General features: G+C 31.9%; 1 pseudogene; it reads left to right on the top strand.

The window, feature by feature from the left end:
• The window catches only part of LOC137318134 (beta-1,3-galactosyl-O-glycosyl-glycoprotein beta-1,6-N-acetylglucosaminyltransferase 3-like), a 122,806-nt pseudogene that overhangs the window by 14,913 nt on the left and 84,677 nt on the right, over positions 1 to 23,216 (top strand).

The following is a 23,216-nucleotide window of genomic DNA, read 5'->3' as shown; positions in this document are numbered from 1 at the left end:
TAGTGCTCTCAATGAATACTGCACATTATTATCAGCAATAGTGTTCTTAATAAACATTGCACATTATTATCAGTAATAGTGTTCTTAATAAATAAAGCACATTATTAGCAGTAATAGTGTTCTTAATAAACAATGTACATTATTATCAGTAATAGTGTTCTTAATAAACACTGCACATTAATATCAGTAATAGTGTTCTTAATAAACAATGTACATTATTATCAGTAATAGTGTTATTAATAAACACTACATTATTATCAGTAATAGTGTTCTTAATAAATACTGCACATTATTATCAGTAATAGTGTTCTTAATGAACAATGTACATTAGTATCAGTAATAGTGCTCTCAATAAATACTGCAAAATATTATCAGCAATAGTGTTCTTAATAAACATTGCACATTATTATCAGTAATAGTGTTCCTAATAAATAAAGCACATTATTAGCAGTAATAGTGTTCTTAATAAACAATATACATTATTATCAGTAATAGTGTTCTGAATAAATACTGCACAATATTGTCAGTAATAGTGTATTTAATAAATACTGCACACTATTATCAGTAATAGTGTGCTTAATTAATACAGCAAATTATTATCAGTAATAGTTTTCTTAATAAATACAGCACATATTATCAGTAATAGTGCTCTTAATAAATACTGCACATTATTATCAGTAATAGTGTTTTTAATAAATACAGCACATTATTAACAATAATGATGCTCTTAATAAATTCTGAACATTATTATCCGTGAAAGTGTTTTTAAAACATAAAGCACATTATTATCAGTAATAGTTTTCTTAATAAATACAGCACATTATTATCAGTACTAATGTTCTTAATAAATACTGCACGTTATTATCAGTAATAGTGCTCTTAATAAATACAGAACATTATTATCAGTAATAGTGGTCTTAATAAATACTGTACATTATTATCAGTAATAGCGTTCTTAATAAATACTGCACGTTATTATCAGTAATAGTGTTCTTAATTAATACTGCACATTATTATCAGTAATAGTGCTCTTAATAAATACTGCACATTATTAGCAGTATTAGTGTTCTTAATAAATTCTGTACATTATTATCAATAATAGTGTTCTTAATAAACAGTGCACATTATTATCAGTAATAGTGATCTTAATGAACAATGTACATTATCATCAGTAATAGTGCTATTAATAAACACTACATTATTATCAGTAATAGTGTTCTCAATAAATACTGCACATTATTATCAGTAATAGTGTTCTTAATGAACAACGTACATTATTATGAGTAATAGTTTTATCAATAAACACTATATTATTATCAGTAATAGTGCTCTCAATAAATACTGCACAATATTATCAGCAATAGTGTTCTTAATAAACACTGCACATTATTATCAGTAATAGTGTTCTTAATAAATACAGCACATTATTATCAGTAATAGTGTTCTGAATAAATACTGCACAATATTGTCAGTAATAGTGTTCTTAATAAATACTGCACACTATTATCAGTAATAGTGTGCTTAATTAATACAGCAAATTATTAACAGTAATAGTGTTCTTAATAAATACCGCACATATTATCAGTAATAGTGCTCTGAATAAATACTGCACATGATTATCAGTAATCGTGTTCTTAATAAATACTGCACATTATTATCAGTAATGGTGCTATAAATAAATACAGCACAATATTAACAGTAGTAATGCTCTGAATAAATGCTGAACATTATTATCCGTAAAAGTGTTTTTAAAACATAAAGCACATTATTATCAGTAATAGTGGTCTTAATAAATACAGCACAATATTATCAGTACTAATGTTCTTAATAAATACTGCACATTATTATCAGTAATAGTGTTCTGAATCAATATTGCACATTATTATCAGCAATAGTGTATTAATAAATACTGCACGTTATTATAAGTAAAAGTGTTCTTAATAAATACTGCACATTATTATCAGTAATAGTGTTCTTTATAAATACTGCACATGATTATCAGTAATAGCGTTCTTTATAAATACTGTACATTATTATCAGTAATAGTGCTCTTAATAAATACTGCACATTATTATCAGTAATAGTGCTCTTAATAAACACTGCACATTATTATCAGTAATAGTGGTCTTAATAAATACTGCACATTATTATCAGTAATAGTGTTCTTAATAAATACTGCATATTATTATCAGTAATGGTGTTCTTTATTAAATAATGCATATTATTATCAGTAATAGTGTTCTTAATAAATACTGCACATTATTATCAGTAATAGTGTTCTTATTAAATACAGCACATTATTATCAGTAATACTGCTATTAATAAATACTGCACATTATTATCAGTAATAGTGTTCTCAATAAATACTGCATATTATTTTCAGGAAAAGTGTTCCTAATAAACACTGTACATTATTATCAGTAATAGCGTTCTTAATAAATACTGCAAGTTATTATCAGTAATAGTGTTCTGAATAAATACTGCACAATATTGTCAGTAATAGTGCTCTTAATAAATACTGCACATTATTATCAGTAATATTGTTCTTAATAAATACTGCACATTATTATCAGTAATAGTGTTATAAATAAATACAGCACATTATTAACAGTAATAATGCTCTGAATAAATGCTGAACATTATTATCCGTAAAAGTGTTTTTAAAACATAAAGCACATTATTATCAGTAATAGAGCTCTTAATAAATACAGCACATTATTATCAGTACTAATGTTCTTAATAAATACTGCACGTTATTATCAGTAATAGTGCTCTTAATAAATACAGCACATTATTATCAGTAATAGCGTTCTTAATAAATACTGCACGTTATTATCAGGAATAGTTTTCTTAATGAATACTGCACATTATTATCAGTAATATTGTTCTGAATCAATACTGTACATTATTATCAGCAATAGTGTACTTAATAAATACTGCACGTTATTATCAGTAAAAGTGTTCTTAATAAATACTGCACATGATTATCAGTAATAGCGTTCTTTATAAATACTGTACATTAATATCAGTGATAGTGCTCTTAATAAATACTGCACATTATTATCAGTAATAGTGCTCTTAATAAACACTGCACATTATTATCAGTAATAGTGGTCTTAATAAATACTGCACATTATTATCAGTAATAGTGTTCTTAATAAATACTGCATATTATTATCAGTAATGGTGTTCTTTATTTAATAATGCATATTATTATCAGTAATAGTGTTCTTAATAAATAAAGCACATTATTATCAGTAATAGTGTTCTCAATAAATACTGCATATTATTTTCAGTAATAGTGTTCTTAATAAATACTGCACGTTATTATCAGTAATAGTGTTCTTAATGAATACTGCACATTAATTGCAGTAATAGTGTTCTTATCAATACTGCACATTATTATCAGCCATAGTGTTCTTCACAAATACTGCACACTATTATCAGTAATAGTGTGCTTAATTAATACAGCAAATTATTAACAGTAATAGTGTTCTTAATAAATACAGCACATATTATCAGTAATAGTGCTCTTAATAAATACTGCACATTATTATCAGTAATAGTGTTCTTAATAAATACTGCACATTATTATCAGTAATAGTGTTATAAATAAATACAGCACATTATTAACAGTAATAATGCTCTGAATAAATGCTGAACATTATTATCCGTAAAAGTGTTTTTAAAACATAAAGCACATTATTATTAGTAATTGTGCTCTTAATAAATACAGCACATTATTATCAGTACTAATGTTCTTAATAAATACTGCACGTTATTATCAGTAATAGTGCTCTTAATAAATACAGCAAATTATTATCAGTAATACCGCTCTTAATAAATACTGTACATTATTATCAGTAATAGCGTTCTTAATAAATACTGCACGTTATTATCAGTAATAGTTTTTCTTAATGAATACTGCACATTATTATCAGTAATATTGTTCTGAATCAATACTGCACATTATTATCAGCAATAGTGTACTTAATAAATACTGCACATGATTATCAGTAATAGTGTTCTTTATAAATACTGTACATTATTATCAGTAATAGTGCTCTTAATAAACACTGCACATTATTATCAGTAATAGTGGTCTTAATAAATACTGCACATTATTATCAGTAATAGTGTTCTTAATAAATACTGCATATTATTATCAGTAATGGTGTTCTTTATTAAATAATGCATATTATTATCAGTAATAGTGTTCTTAATAAATACTGCACATTATTATCAGTAATAGCGTTCTTAATAAATACTGCACATTATTATCAGTAATAGTGTTCTTAATGAATACTGCACATTAATTGCAGTAATAGTGTTCTTATCAATACTGCACATTATTATCAGCCATAGTGTTCTTTATAAATACTGCACATTATTATCAGTAATAGTGTTCTTAATAAATACAGCACATTATTATCAGTAATAGTGTTCTGAATAAATACTGCATAATATTGTCAGTAATAGTGTTCTTAATAAATACTGCACACTATTATCAGTAATAGTGTGATTAATTAATACAGCAAATTATTAAAAGTAATAGTGTTCTTAATAAATACAGCACATATTATCAGTAATAGTGCTCTTAATAAATACTGCACATTATTATCAGTAATAGTGTTCTTAATAAATACTGCATATTATTATCAGTAATGGTGTTCTTTATTAAATAATGCATATTATTATCAGTAATAGTGTTCTTAATAAATACAGCACATTATTATCAGTAATACTGTTATTAATAAATACTGCACATTATTATCAGTAATAGTGTTCTCAATAAATACTGCATATTATTTTCAGGAAAAGTGCTCCTAATAAACACTGTACATTATTATCAGTAATAGCGTTCTTAATAAATACTGCAAGTTATTATCAGTAATAGTGTTCTGAATAAATACTGCACAATATTGTCAGTAATAGTGTTCTTAATAAATACAGCACATATTATCAGTAATAGTGTTATAAATAAATACAGCACATTATTAACAGTAATAATGCTCTGAATAAATGCTGAACATTATTATCTGTAAAAGTGTTTTTAAAACATAAAGCACATTATTATCAGTAATAGAGCTCTTAATAAATACAGCACATTATTATCAGTACTAATGTTCTTAATAAATACTGCACGTTATTATCAGTAATAGTGCTCTTAATAAATACAGCACATTATTATCAGTAATAGCGTTCTTAATAAATACTGCACGTTATTATCAGGAATAGTTTTCTTAATGAATACTGCACATTATTATCAGTAATATTGTTCTGAATCAATACTGTACATTATTATCAGCAATAGTGTACTTAATAAATACTGCACGTTATTATCAGTAAAAGTGTTCTTAATAAATACTGCACATGATTATCAGTAATAGCGTTCTTTATAAATACTGTACATTAATATCAGTGTTAGTGCTCTTAATAAATACTGCACATTATTATCAGTAATAGTGCTCTTAATAAACACTGCACATTATTATCAGTAATAGTGGTCTTAATAAATACTGCACATTATTATCAGTAATAGTGTTCTTAATAAATACTGCATATTATTATCAGTAATGGTGTTCTTTATTTAATAATGCATATTATTATCAGTAATAGTGTTCTTAATAAATAAAGCACATTATTATCAGTAATAGTGTTCTCAATAAATACTGCATATTATTTTCAGTAATAGTGTTCTTAATAAATACTGCACGTTATTATCAGTAATAGTGTTCTTAATGAATACTGCACATTAATTGCAGTAATAGTGTTCTTATCAATACTGCACATTATTATCAGCCATAGTGTTCTTCACAAATACTGCACACTATTATCAGTAATAGTGTGCTTAATTAATACAGCAAATTATTAACAGTAATAGTGTTCTTAATAAATACAGCACATATTATCAGTAATAGTGCTCTTAATAAATACTGCACATTATTATCAGTAATAGTGTTCTTAATAAATACTGCACATTATTATCAGTAATAGTGTTATAAATAAATACAGCACATTATTAACAGTAATAATGCTCTGAATAAATGCTGAACATTATTATCCGTAAAAGTGTTTTTAAAACATAAAGCACATTATTATTAGTAATTGTGCTCTTAATAAATACAGCACATTATTATCAGTACTAATGTTCTTAATAAATACTGCACGTTATTATCAGTAATAGTGCTCTTAATAAATACAGCAAATTATTATCAGTAATACTGCTCTTAATAAATACTGTACATTATTATCAGTAATAGCGTTCTTAATAAATACTGCACGTTATTATCAGTAATAGTTTTCTTAATGAATACTGCACATTATTATCAGTAATATTGTTCTGAATCAATACTGCACATTATTATCAGCAATAGTGTACTTAATAAATAGTGCACATGATTATCAGTAATAGTGTTCTTTATAAATACTGTACATTATTATCAGTAATGGTGTTCTTTATTAAATAATGCATATTATTATCAGTAATAGTGCTCTTAATAAACACTGCACATTATGATCAGTAATAGTGGTCTTAATAAATACTGCACATTATTATCAGTAATAGTGTTCTTAATAAATACTGCATATTATTATCAGTAATGGTGTTCTTTATTAAATAATGCATATTATTATCAGTAATAGTGTTCTTAATAAATACTGCACATTATTATCAGTAATAGTGTTCTTAATAAATACAGCACATTATTATCAGTAATACTGCTCTTAATAAATACTGCACATTATTATCAGTAATAGTGTTCTCAATAAATACTGCATATTATTTTCAGCAATAGTGTTCCTAATAAACACTGTACATTATTATAAGTAATAGCGTTCTTGATAAATACTGCACGTTATTATCAGTAATAATGTTCTTAATGAATACTGCACATTAATTGCAGTAATAGTGTTCTTATCAATACTGCACATTATTATCAGCCATAGTGTTCTTTATAAATACTGCACATTATTATCAGTAATAGTGTTCTTAATAAATACAACACATTATTATCAGTAATAGTGTTCTGAATAAATACTGCACAATATTGTCAGTAATAGTGTTCTTAATAAATACTGCACACTATTATCAGTAATAGTGTGCTTAATTAATACAGCAAATTATTAAAAGTAATAGTGTTCTTAATAAATACAGCACATATTATCAGTAATAGTGCTCTTAATAAATACTGCACATTATTATCAGTAATAGTGTTCTTCACAAATACTGTACATTATTATCAGTAATAGTGTTCTTAATAAATACTGCACATTATTATCAGTAATAGTGTTCTTAATAAATACAGCACATTATTATCAGTAATACTGCTCTTAATAAATACTGCACATTATTATCAGTAATAGTGTTCTCAATAAATACTGCATATTATTTTCAGTAATAGTGTTCCTAATAAACACTGTACATTATTATCAGTAATAGCATTCTTAATAAATACTGCACGTTATTATCAGTAATAGTGTTCTTAATGATTACTGCACATTAATTGCAGTAATAGTGTTCTTATCAATACTGCACATTATTATCAGCCATAGTGTTCTTCATAAATACTGCACATTATTATCAGTAATAGTGCTCTTAATAAATACAGCACATTATTATCAGTAATAGTGTTCTGAATAAATACTGCACAATATTGTCAGTAATAGTGTTCTTAATAAATACTGCACATTATTATCAGTAATAGTGTTCTTAATAAATACTGCATATTATTATCAGTAATCGTGTTCTTTATTTAATAATGCATATTATTATCAGTAATAGTGTTCTTAATAAATACAGCACATTATTATCAGTAATAGTGTTCTTAATAAATACTGCACACTATTATCAGAAATAGTGTGCTTAATTAATACAGCAAATTATTAACAGTAATAGTGTTCTTAATAAATACAGCACATATTATCAGCAATAGTGCTCTTAATAAATACTGCACATTATTATCAGTAATAGTGTTCTTAATAAATACTGCACATTATTATCAGTAATAGTGTTATAAATAAATACAGCACATTATTAACAGTAATAATGCTCTGAATAAATGCTGAACATTATTATCTGTAAAAGTGTTCTTAATAAATACTGCACATTATTATCAGTAATAGTGTTCTTTATAAATACTGCACATGATTATCAGTAATAGTGTTCTTTATAAATACTGCACATGATTATCAGTTATAGCGTTCTTTATAAATACTGTACATTATTATCAGTGATAGTGCTCTTAATAAATACTGCACATTATTATCAGTAATATTGCTCTTAATAAACACTGCACATTATTATCAGTGATAGTGGTCTTAATAAATACTGCACATTATTATCAGTAATAGTGTTCTTAATAAATACTGCATATTATTATCAGTAATGGTGTTCTTTATTTAATAATGCATATTATTATCAGTAATAGTGTTCTTAATAAATACAGCACATTATTATCAGTAATAGTGTTCTCAATAAATACTGCATATTAATTTCAGTAAGTGTTCCAAATAAACACTGTACATTATTATCAGTAATAGCGTTCTTAATAAATACTGCACGTTATTATCAGTAATAATGTTCTTAATGAATACTGCACATTAATTGCAGTAATAGTGTTCTTATCAATACTGCACATTATTATCAGCCATAGTGTTCTTCATAAATACTGCACACTATTATCAGTAATACTGTGCTTAATTAATACAGCAAATTATTAACAGTAATAGTGTTCTTAATAAATACAGCACATATTATCAGTAATAGTGTTCTTAATAAATACTGCACATTATTATCAGTAATAGTGTTCTTAATAAATACTGCACATTGTATCAGTAATAGTGTTATAAATAAATACAGCACATTATTAACAGTAATAATGCTCTGAATAAATTCTGAACATTATTATCCGTAGAAGTGTTTTTAAAACATAAAGCACATTATCATCAGTAATAGTGCTCTTAATAAATACAGCACATTATTATCAGTACTGATGTTCTTATTAAATACTGCACGTTATTATCAGTAATAGTGCTCTTAATAAACACTGTACATTATTATCAGTAATAGCGTTCTTAATAAACACTGCACGTTATTATCAGTAATAGTGTTCTTAATGAATACTGCACATTAATTGCAGTAATAGTGTTCTTATCAATACCGCACATTATTATCAGCCATAGTGTTCTTATCAATACCGCACATTATTATCAGCCATAGTGTTCTTCATAAATACTGCACATTATTATCAGTAATACTGCTCTTAATAAATACTGTACATTATTATCAGTAATAGCGTTCTTAATAAATACTGCACATTATTATCAGTAATAGTGTTCTTTATAAATACTGCACACGATTATCAGTGACAGCGTTCTTTATAAATACTGTACATTAATATCAGTGATAGTGCTCTTAATAAATACTGCACATTATTATCAGCAATAGTGTACTTAATAAATACTGCACGTTATTATCAGTAAAAGTGTTCTTAATAAATACTGCACATTATTATCAGTAATAGTGATCTTTATAAATACTGCACATGATTATCAGTAATAGCGTTCTTTATAAATACTGTACATTATTATCAGTGATAGTGCTCTTAATAAATACTGCACATTATTATCAGTAATAGTGCTCTTAATAAACACTGCACATTATTATCAGTAATAGTGATATTTATAAATACTGCACATTATTATCAGTAATAGTGTTCTTAATAAATACTGCATATTATTATCAGTAATGGTGTTCTTTATTAAATAATGCATATTATTATCAGTAATAGTGTTCTTAATAAATACTGCACATTATTATCAGTAATAGTGTTCTTAATAAATACAGCACATTATTATCAGTAATAGTGTTCTCAATAAATACTGCACATTATTTTCAGCAATAGTGTTCCTAATGAACACTGTACATTATTATCAGTAATAGCGTTCTTAATAAATACTGCACGTTATTATCAGTAATAGTTTTCTTAATGAATACTGCACATTATTATCAGTAATATTGTTCTGAATCAATACTGCACATTATTATCAGCAATAGTGTACTTAATAAATACTGCACATGATTATCAGTAATAGTGTTCTTTATAAATACTGTACATTATTATCAGTGATAGTGCTCTTAATAAACACTGCACATTATTATCAGTAATAGTGCTCTTAATAAACACTGCACATTATTATCAGTAATAGTGGTCTTAATAAATACTGCACATTATTATCAGTAATAGTGTTCTTAATAAATACTGCATATTATTATCAGTAATGGTGTTCTTTATTAAATAATGCATATTATTATCAGTAATAGTGTTCTTAATAAATACTGCACATTATTATCAGTAATAGTGTTCTTAATAAATACAGCACATTATTATCAGTAATACTGCTCTTAATAAATACTGCACATTATTTTCAGTAATAGTGTTCTCAATAAATACTGCATATTATTTTCGCAATAGTGTTCCTAATAAACACTGTACATTATTATCAGTAATAGCGTTCTTAATAAATACTGCACGTTATTATCAGTAATAGTGTTCTTAATGAATACTGCACATTAATTGCAGTAATAGTGTTCTTATCAATACTGCACATTATTATCAGCCATAGTGTTCTTCATAAATACTGCACATTATTATCAGTAATAGTGTTCTTAATAAATACAGCACATTATTATCAGTAATAGTGTTCTGAATAAATACTGCACAATATTGTCAGTAATAGTGTTCTTAATAAATACTGCACACTATTATCAGTAATAGTGTGCTTAATTAATACAGCAAATTATTAAAAGTAATAGTGTTCTTAATAAATACAGCACATATTATCAGTAATAGTGCTCTTAATAAATACTGCACATTATTATCAGTAATAGTGTTCTTCACAAATACTGCACATTATTATCAGTAATAGTGTTCTTAATAACTACTGCACATTATTATCAGTAATAGTGTTCTTAATAAATACAGCACATTATTATCAGTAATACTGCTCTTAATAAATACTGCACATTATTATCAGTAATAGTGTTCTCAATAAATACAGCATATTATTTTCAGTAATAGTGTTCCTAATAAACACTGTACATTATTATCAGTAATAGCGTTCTTAATAAGTACTGCACGTTATTATCAGTAATAGTGTTCTTAATGAATACTGCACATTAATTGCAGTAATAGTGTTCTTATCAATACTGCACATTATTATCAGCCATAGTGTTCTTAATAAATACTGCACATTATTATCAGTAATAGTGTTCTTAATAAATACTGCATATTATTATCAATAATGGTGTTCTTTATTTAATAATGCATATTATTATCAGTAATAGTGTTCTTAATAAATACAGCACATTATTATCAGTAATAGTGTTCTTAATAAATACTGCACACTATAATCAGAAATAGTGTGCTTAATTAATACAGCAAATTATTAACAGTAATAGTGTTCTTAATAAATACAGCACATATTATCAGCAATAGTGCTCTTAATAAATACTGCACATTATTATCAGTAATAGTGTTCTTAATAAATACTGCACATTATTATCAGTAATAGTGATATAAATAAATACAGCACATTATTAACAGTAATAATGCTCTGAATAAATGCTGAACATTATTATCTGTAAAAGTGTTCTTAATAAATACTGCACATTATTATCAGTAATAGTGTTCTTTATAAATACTGCACATGATTATCAGTTATAGCGTTCTTTATAAATACATTGCATTATTATCAGTGATAGTGCTCTTAATAAATACTGCACATTATTATCAGTAATATTGCTCTTAATAAACACTGCACATTATTATCAGTGATAGTGGTCTTAATAAATACTGCACATTATTATCAGTAATAGTGTTCTTAATAAATACTGCATATTATTATCAGTAATGGTGTTCTTTATTTAATAATGCACATTATTATCAGTAATAGTGTTCTTAATAAATACAGCACATTATTATCAGTAATAGTGTTCTCAATAAATACTGCATATTATTTTCAGTAAGTGTTCCTAATAAACACTGTACATTATTATCAGTAATAGCGTTCTTAATAAATACTGCACGTTATTATCAGTAATAATGTTCTTAATGAATACTGCACATTAATTGCAGTAATAGTGTTCTTATCAATACTGCACATTATTATCAGCCATAGTGTTCTTCATAAATACTGCACACTATTATCAGTAATAGTGTGCTTAATTAATACAGCAAATTATTAACAGTAATAGTGTTCTTAATAAATACAGCACATATTATCAGTAATAGTGTTCTTAATAAATACTGCACATTATTATCAGTAATAGTGTTCTTAATAAATACTGCACATTATTATCAGTAATAGTGTTATAAATAAATACAGCACATTATTAACAGTAATAATGCTCTGAATAAATTCTGAACATTATTATCCGTAAAAGTGTTTTTAAAACATAAAGCACATTATCATCAGTAATAGTGCTCTTAATAAATACATCACATTATTATCAGTACTAATGTTCTTAATAAATACTGCACGTTATTATCAGTAATAGTGCTCTTAATAAACGCTGTACATTATTATCAGTAATAGCGTTCTTAATAAACACTGCACGTTATTATCAGTAATAGTGTTCTTAATGAATACTGCACATTAATTGCAGTAATAGTGTTCTTATCAATACTGCACATTATTATCAGCCATAGTGTTCTTCATAAATACTGCACATTATTATCAGTAATAGTGTTCTTAATAAATACAGCACATTATTATCAGTAATAGTGTTCTGAATAAATACTGCACAATATTGTCAGTAATAGTGTTCTTAATAAATACTGCACACTATTATCAGTAATAGTGTGCTTAATTAATACATCAAATTATTAACAGTAATAGTGTACTTAATAAATACAGCACATATTATCAGTAATAGTGCTCTTAATAAATACTGCACATTATTATCTTTAATAGCGTTCTTAATAAATACTGCACATTATTATCAGTAATAGTGTTCTTTATAAATACTGCACACGATTATCAGTGACAGCGTACTTTATAAATACTGTACATTAATATCAGTGATAGTGCTCGTAATAAATACTGCACATTATTATCAGCAATAGTGTACTTAATAAATACTGCACGTTATTAACAGTAAAAGTGTTCTTAATAAATACTGCACATTATTATCAGTATTAGTGTTCTTTATAAATACTGCACATGATTATCAGTAATAGCGTTCTTTATAAATACTGTACATTATTATCAGTGATATGCTCTTAATAAATACTGCACATTATTATCAGTAATAGTGCTCTTAATAAACACTGCACATTATTATCAGTAATAGTGGTCTTTATAAATACTGCACATTATTATCAGTAATAGTGTTCTTAATAAATAATGCATATTATTATCAGTAATAGTGTTCTTAATAAATACTGCACATTATTATCAGTAATAGTGTTCTTAATAAATACAGCACATTATTATCAGTAATAGTGTTCTCAATAAATACTGCACATTATTTTCAGCAATAGTGTTCCTAATAAACACTGTACATTATTATCAGTAATAGCGTTCTTAATAAACACTGCACGTTATTATCAGTAATAGTGTTCTTAATGAATACTGCACATTAATTGCAGTAATAGTGTTCTTATCAATACTGCACATTATTATCAGCCATAGTGTTCTTCATAAATACTGCACATTATTATCAGTAATAGTGTTCTTAATAAATACAGCACATTATTATCAGTAATAGTGTTCTGAATAAATACTGCACAATATTGTCAGTAATAGTGTTCTTAATAAATACTGCACACTATTATCAGTAATAGTGTGCTTAATTAATACAGCAAATTATTAACAGTAATAGTGTACTTAATAAATACAGCACATATTATCAGTAATAGTGCTCTTAATAAATACTGCACATTATTATCAGTAATAGTGTTCTTAATAAATACTGCACATTATTATCAGTAATAGTGTTCTTAATAAATACTGCACATTGTTATCAGTAATAGTGTTCTTAATAAATACAGCATATTATTATCAGTAATACTGCTCTTAATAAATACTGCACATTATTATCAGTAATAGTGTTCTCAATAAATACTGCATATTATTGTCAGTAATAGTGTTCCTAACAAACACTGTACATTATTATCAGTAATAGCGTTCTTAATAAATACTGCACGTTATTATCAGTAATAGTGTTCTTAATGAATACTGCACATTAATTGCAGTAATAGTGTTCTTATCAATACTGCACATTATTATCAGCCATCGTGTTCTTCATAAATACTGCATATTATTATCAGTAATAGTGTTCTTAATAAATACAGCACATTATTATCAGTAATAGTGTTCTGAATAAATGCTGCACAATATTGTCAGTAATAGTGTTCTTAATAAATACTGCACACTATTATCAGTAATAGTGTGCTTAATTAATACAGCAAATTATTAACAGTAATAGTGTACTTAATAAATACAGCACATATTATCAGTAATAGTGCTCTTAATAAATACTGCACATTATTATCAGTAATAGTGTTCTTAATAAATACTGCACATTATTATCAGTAATAGTGTTCTTAATAAATACTGCACATTGTTATCAGTAATAGTGTTCTTAATAAATACAGCACATTATTATCAGTAATACTGCTCTTAATAAATACTGCACATTATTATCAGTAATAGTGTTCTCAATAAATACTGCATATTATTGTCAGTAATAGTGTTCCTAACAAACACTGTACATTATTATCAGTAATAGCGTTCTTAATAAATACTGCACGTTATTATCAGTAATAGTGTTCTTAATGAATACTGCACATTAATTGCAGTAATAGTGTTCTTATCAATACTGCACATTATTATCAGCCATCGTGTTCTTCATAAATACTGCACATTATTATCAGTAATAGTGTTCTTAATAAATACAGCACATTATTATCAGTAATAGTGTTCTGAATAAATACTGCACAATATTGTCAGTAATAGTGTTCTTAATAAATACTGCACACTATTATCATTAATAGTGTTATAAATAAATACTGCACGTTATTATCAGTAATAGTTTTCTTAATGAATACTGCACATTATTATCAGTAATATTGTTCTGAATCAATACTGCACATTATTATCAGCAATAGTGTACTTAATAAATACTGCACGTTATTATCAGTAAAAGTTTTCTTTATAAATACTGCACATTATTATCAGTAATAGTGTTCTTTATAAATACTGCACATGATTATCAGTAATAGCGTTCTTTATAAATACTGTACATTATTATCAGTGATAGTGCTCTTAATAAATACTGCACATTATTATCAGTAATAGTGCTCTTCATAAACACTGCACATTATTATCAGTAATAGTGGTCTTAATAAATACTGCACATTATTATCAGTAATAGTGTTCTTAATAAATACTGCATATTATTATCAGTAATGGTGTTCTTTATTAAATCATGCATAATATTATCAGTAATAGTGTTCTTAATAAATACTGCACATTATTATCAGTAATAGTGTTCTTAATAAATACAGCACATTATTATCAGTAATACTGCTCTTAATAAATACTGCGCATTATTATCAGTAACAGTGTTCTCAATAAATACTGCATATTATTTTCAGTAATAGTGTTCCTAATAAACACTGTACATTATTATCAGTAATAGCGTTCTTAATAAATACTGCACGTTATTATCAGTAATAGTGTTCTTAATGAATACTGCACATTAATTGCAGTAATAGTGTTCTTATCAATACTGCACATTATTATCAGCCATAGTGTTCTTCATAAATACTGCACATTATTATCAGTAATAGTGTTCTTAATAAATACAGCACACTATTATCAGTAATAGTGTGCTTAATTAATACAGCAAATTATTAAAAGTAATAGTGTTCTTAATAAATACAGCACATATTATCAGTAATAGTGCTCTTAATAAATACTGCACATTATTATCAGTAATAGTGTTCTTAATAAATACTGCACATTATTATCAGTAATAGTGTTATAAATAAATACAGCACATTATTAACAGTAATAATGCTCTGAATAAATGCTGAACATTATTATCCGTAAAAGTGTTTTTAAAACATAAAGCACATTATTATCAGTAATAGTGTTCTTAATAAATACTGCACATTATTATCAGTAATAGTGTTCTTAATAAATACTGTACATTATTTTCAGTAATAATGTTCTTAATAAACACTGTACATCATTATCAGTAATAGTGTTATTAATAAACACTACATTATTATCAGTAATAGTGTTCTTAATAAATACTGCAGATTATTATCAGTAATAATGTTCTTAATAAACACTGTACATTATTATCAGTAATAGTGTTATTAATAAACACTACTTTATTATCAGTAATAGTGTTCTTAATAAATACTGCAGATTATTATCAGTAATAGTGTTCTTAATGAACACTGCACGTTATTAACAGTAATAGTGCTCTTAACAAATACTGCATATTATTATCAGCAATAGTGTTCTTAATAAACACTGAACATTATTATCAATAATAGTGCTCTTAATAAATACTGCACATTATTATCTGTAATAATGTTCTTAATAAACAATGTATATTATTATCAGTAATAGTGCGCTTAATAAAAACTGCACATTATTATCAGTAATAGTGTTCTTAATAAATACTGCACATTATCAGTAATAGTTTTCTTAATAAACAATGTACATTATTAGTATCAGTGTTAATAACTACGGGAATTTGACTCTGAGTTATATGATTTCTCTCTCCCTCCCTCCCTCTCTCTCCCCTCCATCTCTCTCCATCGCTCCCTCTCCCTCCATCCTTCCCTCTCCCTCAATCTCTCTCCGTCCCTCTCCATCCGCGTCTCTCTCTCTCCATCTCCCTCTCTCTCTCTCTCCCTCTCCCTCCCTCTCTGCACGCCTCTCTCCCTCCCTCTACCTCCCTCTCTCTGTCTCTCACTCTGTCTGATCTCCAGATTGATTGCTGCCGATCTCTCAGATTCTTGTACCGAGGATCTGGTCTCTGCTCTCAGAACAAATCGGTCACTGACAGTTCTGTCTTTCGGATCAAACTCCTTCACAGACCGATCTGTCCCTGCCCTCTGCCGCCTCCTGCTGACAAGCAGGAGTCTGGAGTTGATCGAGTGAGTGCTGTGTTAATGTTTAACGTAATAACTCGAACATAAATGGGATTCAGTCACGTTTATGGATAATATTTGTCTCATTGTTATTGCAATATCAACCACAGTGTTCCTGTTACTTACACTGTTGTGCAGTCTGTTGAACTGCTCTTTAATTTTTAATCTGTTTCAGGTTGGAGGGAATCCTCCGGGAGCGTGGTCAACACGCTCGGCGAAATTAGTGGGTTGCCCGCGCGATCGTAGCAGGCAACACACTAATTGGAATCAATTACCTGCTCCTCCGGGGTCCACGCTGCTGGTCTGCGCGTCGGGCGGGCTGCGCATGCGCAGTACGATCTGTCAGCTGGAGGCTCTCTCGTTAAAGGGGCAGTCCTCCACTGACAGATGCTGCAACCAATGGAACAAATTGCAGCATGGAGCAGCCCAGGGGGAAGGCTGCTCCCAGTTTAATGATGCCTCACCCCAGGTATCATCAGATGGGGTGAGGAGGAGGGGGAGGACACAGATCTTCCCCCCGGCGGGCGGGAGGAAGCGGCCTGCCTCTGCCACCAAGAAGGCCTGGCTCGAGGTGGCAGAGGGGGTCACCTGCGCCACCAACATATCGCCCACCTGCATACAGTGCAGGAGGCGCTGCAATGACCGCAGTATGTCAGCCACAGTGAGAACACGAAGTCTTTCCCCTACACTCCGTCTGCCACAACACTGCCCCCACCCCACATCTCCTTCGGCACCGCCAACACTACTCTGTCACATCACCCTTCATACCCACTCAAACCCCAAGCTCATCTTACCTGCACCTACTCACCTCGCCAGTACTCATCCTGCCACTAACACGCAACCCAATCCTCATACAATCTCATTGCTCCATCCCATACTCACCCTCTCGTGCATCTCCCTCACGGCCAGCCTCACTCAACCTGCCACCACCTGTGCTGCAGCCACAGGGCATGCATCACATATGTGCAGTAGGCAGCGGAAGGCAAACGTGTCGTGAGCATGAAGGGGGTGCACAAGGGTGTCTGAGGGTTTGTCCTGGGTGTTACCTATATTGAATTTCAGAGCAACAAACAGCACACATTATATTGACACCACCACTGCCATGTCTCCGCGAATCCTGTCCGTTGTGTCCAATAATGCCCGCTCCTGGGTATCACTATGAGGACCCACCACTGATGCCACCCATCGTGTTACTGCAGAGTAGGTGCAGGTGTATTTGCAGGACTCTTCCGCGCAGACGACTGAGAGACATCGGCGGTGCAGCCGGCTGCACCCTGGAAGGATGCGGAGGAGAAGTTGTGGAGGGCAGTGGTGACTTTGACAGCGACAGGTAAGCAGTTGGTGCTGGGGCCAGCCAGGAGCAGCTCGGCATGAAAGAGGCTGCAGATCTCCATGACTACATGTCGAGCGAATCTGCGCCTCCCTGTGCACTGCTGCTTGGAGAGGTCCGGGGAGCTGCGCCTCGGTCTGTGGACCCTGCGGCGAGGGTAGTGCCCTCTGCGATGCGTCTCTCCCTGCGGTAGCCCTCCCTCCTGCTGTGCAGGTGGGCGTGCAACAACACCGTGTTGGGGGGCTCCACGTCTCTGCGGCGGACGGCGTGGACTGCGAGGCTGCTGGGGCTGGTCATGCTCTTCGTCCTCCGAGGGTGTCCACGCACCACCCATCTGGCAGGTGTTGGTCTGAGGGGTTGTGCAGGGTAGGTGGGTGGTTCCTCGCACTAGGGCTGCGGTTTAGTGTCGGTCTGTCCTCTGGCTTGGCGGGGGGTGGTGGAGGGCAGGGGTTGCCCTATGTGACGCGGTGGCCTCCTGCGTGGGTGAGGGCTCTCCCCCGTGGAGTGCACCTTGGCACCTGCCACAGGCTGCTGGCTGCAACACGACTGGTTGGAGAGAGACTGTTTCCCCCAGTGTGGGAAACACACTGCCTTGAACCTAAAATCCCACACTTCCTCTTTTGACAGCTGCTTCAGCTCATTAACTGACCTCAACAAGCAAGGTAAGTACTCTCAAGTGGAACCCCGCTGGCTTTAATTGCCACTGGGATTCCCACCAGCGGGGCTTGCGCGCGCAGCCCCGCACGTCAGCGCGGTACCCGGAAGTGGGCGGGATTTAGGCGCGATCCGGTCACGTGACCGGATATCGGGATTTTCGGGGCCCCCGCCGCTGGAAACCCGCAGGTAACCCGACGCGAAAATCGAGCCCCAGGTGTCGCTGCGGTAATCCAGACCCGGACTAATTGTGGCAGTTTGACTATTCCAATTGATAAACATTATTGGTTTCATCATATGACATTTTTGGCCGACTTTCTGTCCCTCCCCTTTAAACGACTGCGCTCAAGGTTTAAATCTTAACTGCCGTTTAAGGGTTTTCAGCTCGAGCTCAGCGAGCGTCATCTCCGGTTGTGACGTCAGAGGCCCAGCAACAGGGTCACAAGACTCAGCCGCCCGGTTCCACTGCGCTGTTTCTGCAGGATATCCGGGGCTGGATGTTCCCCAATGGGGCACTGGGGAAATGTACAGACAAGAAGGGCCCAGGGTGTGGTTCAGTCTGGGCTGTAGTGGGTCTCACTGGTTAAATGTACAGACAGGAAGGGCACAGGGTGGGGTTCAGTCTGGGCTGCTGTGGGACTCACTGGGTAAATGGACAGACAGGAAGGGTCCAGGGTGGGACTCAGTATGGGCTGCAGTGGGACTCATTGCGTAAATGTGCAGACAGGAAGGGCCCAGGGTTGGGCTCAGTCTGTGCTGCAGTGGTTCACTGACAATTGGGCACATTATTCCTGGGTTTGGGGATAATATTGCCAAGGGTTCCCGCTCCGCATCAGTGCCCAGTGACCCTGCTGGAAAGTTCACCTGTGTGGGTTCAGGATGGGGACAGGGTCTGTTTAATTCGAAATAGGGGACACAGGAAGACAGTAACTGTTTAATTAGAAATATATGAACTCAAGCGAACACAGCAACTATATCATTAGAAACAGGGGAGGGAACTAACAACCTTATCGCATTGAACTTGACACGGTAATGTAATAGTTAACTTGATCATGCCTTTGCTTTCTATTTTACCTGTTGTCATTGGATGATGTGATTGATTACACATCGCCTTCTCACGATTGTAACTGGGTGCAGGTACATCGCTGACCGATGGAATTAAAACCTCTGCCAACTGCCTGATTCGTATCGTAAATACTGCTGGCCGTCTAAATCAACGTAAATGAAAATGTACCAGTTACACAGAACTGCCGCCACTGATCACCACTTCCACCAGACGCTGGATGCCAGCAGGATTGGCAGAGTCTGGTCTCCACCGGCACCTGATAACAAGTGGAGTTTGGATTTTGGAGAAGCTGAGGAAAAAGTGGAATGTTATAGAGTGACGGGTAAAGAGGGCACTTAATCACAGTTAATAAATGAAGGCCTATTCACAATTAAAGTACTAAAGCTATTGTTAGCGTGAGGTTTTCAATACGGTTCATGAACAATGAAGTGAGGTGTCATTTGTTTATTAAGCACACAGTACATGCAAAATACTTCAACATGTAGTTAAAATATAATGATTCCAATTACTTCTGATGTTGGTTGGCTGGAGAATCAAAGTGTTCCAGTTCTGAGCTCAGTATCTCAGGAGTTCCGGAAATCGAAAAGTCATTACAAACTGCCAGTTTTCATGCATTTTTTTCACACCCTGTAACTGACAATCCTTGCAATTTTGCATCACATAATTATATAAAAGTTAATACACAATTCCATGTAAAGAGAATTTAATTGAGTTATTTTGTTGATAGTTTCACTCTTGATCCATATAATTGCAAATCTACCAAGTCAAACATTTAATTAAAAATCTGTCTTTTTTTCTGTACCCTTTTTACCAATTGGTAGTGTATGCCCAGATGTTTTCCTTTGCAGAACTAACTGCTTTCCCACGCTGTTATGAAACGATTAAAGTCCTCTGAAATTTATGAATCAGTATGTAATGGTCCGTCTTTAATTCAGTTTCTTATGACTTCATCATGAAACTGACCATTGCTGCAGGGTCAGCCCCGGCCCAACAGCTCATTCGTACTTTAAATTTATTGACATTTCCCTGCTTAACAGGCAAAGGCTAAAGATTATCGCTGCTACAATGTAGCGAGAAACCAAGACAGTGTAACATTAGAATACTTCAGGACAGTTTGATTAAAACTTGTAATAATCCAGGCAAGTGGCTGCAGTTCAAGAATGAATTTAACACGCAGTCCAACACCTGAAGTTTAATAAAGATTAGATGTTACCTATACTTACGGCCAACAAACCGACATTACAAAGGATGCTTTGCTGCAGAAGATACAAACTATCCAACGCTCCAGATGGCTACCTTCTTCATCTCCCACCTCACAGCCCTATGCTCATGCTTTTACAATAAGCTATACTGCCAGTATAGCAGCGCCTCTCCCTCTTGCATTACTATCTCCTTTCAACATGTTCCTGGGCCTGATAAATATTATGTTCACAAAGTTGCACAAAAAACAATGCTTATAAAGGCCTCGGAAGGGAATGGAGTCTCCAGTTGGGAGTACGAGAGCGAATCTAAATGCAAACATGTGTCAGCTGGCCTCGGGGGATGCTGTAGTAACATTTTGTAGAGATATTTTACTGTTAGTTTCTTTTGCAGTCTTTAATGCAGAACTTAATATAAAATGGGACTTAATGTAAGTGATTCTTTCACGTAAAATGGATTTCTTAACTGTTTCTCAATTGTAATCTCTAACAGTTGGACAATAGAGATACCCAAATTTTCCCTTTATATGTTGCGATGAACAAAGCTGGAAGCATATCCGCCCCCCTTCCCAATTACAGCACGTTTAATGAATCAAGTGTCCTTGATCCCAATGCCGTCCTTCCAACGGGCTCCAGTTTCTCACCACTCGCTGTGCCAACTGTGTTATTTCCTGGGCCTCTCCTAAATCTGCCTACCTAAAACATAAGCGTTCTCTATCTCATTAATTACTTTATTTCGATGCATGGCTTTCTACCCGAGTAATGCAATGTGTCGCGTGTCTTATCAAACCCGCACTCATAGCTCTTCCCCCAGAGATGGACTACCTGACGCCTTAATCTAATTTGTACTGAGAATAAGGCCTGCACAGCCATTTTATCTGCAGTGAACAGAACTCGACTGAATGTGTGACTTGACCAGGCCAGGTGGACCTTCAGCTATATGACCATTTCCTCTCTCCCCCACCTGTAGACAAGTTGTAAGTGTTTACAATTCAGGTAGAAACAGCCAATATATTTGAGAATATATTTACGACGGGGCTCCAGCTAACGACCGAATGAACTGTTAGCGAGGACTTCAGCATCTGACTGGGCAAATGAGTTAATTAAAATAACAGACAAAGGAATTTAACAGAACCGCATCAAACAGTTGATAGGTTAATATTGTAAACAGGCTATTTCAGGCGTCTCGTGCACCCCCAGCAAAGAATCAACGCCTTCATAATTGGACGAGAGCCAGAAAGGGAGAACGGGTCATAACATATGAGGAGAAAATCGATTTTAAAATAATGAATGAAACTTCTATTCCGACAATTCTATCATATTCAGTCATGTTATTCACATTGATATCGGCCCCAGCCTTCTCGTAGGTGGACTTAAAACAACAGGGTAAACTTGAGAAAAATACTTCTAAGGTGAGTGAGTTTGTCAAGTGTCCATATCTGGAAGTTATCAGATAACAAACCTGTTTTTGTGCCATTAAATGAACTTTTCTCAATGCAGTGGAGTGATCCCCGCCCTTTAATCTAATAATAACTGTGTAAATATTCAGAGAGCACAAAGTCCACAGCTTGTTCATTCACGTAGCTGAGGGACTTAAACAGGGTGCGGCTCTGTCCTTATACATCACGAGTGCAGTTTATATTAAACTCCTTTCTGTTGATCATTTACTGATTGTATTCTTTGTACTTTTGCTGTTCTAACCTCGAACTTTGACTGGATGTATGAAGTCTGCATTTAAAACCCGCTTCAAATCTTAAGTCCACTTAATGCTAATCTCTGGTTCCCTCGCT

Source organism: Heptranchias perlo, unplaced genomic scaffold, assembly GCF_035084215.1.
Source record: "Heptranchias perlo isolate sHepPer1 unplaced genomic scaffold, sHepPer1.hap1 HAP1_SCAFFOLD_65, whole genome shotgun sequence".
Classification (NCBI taxonomy): Eukaryota; Metazoa; Chordata; class Chondrichthyes; order Hexanchiformes; family Hexanchidae; genus Heptranchias; species Heptranchias perlo.
Note: the sequence above shows the minus strand (reverse complement) of the source record. Positions and strands in the feature narration are given on the sequence as shown.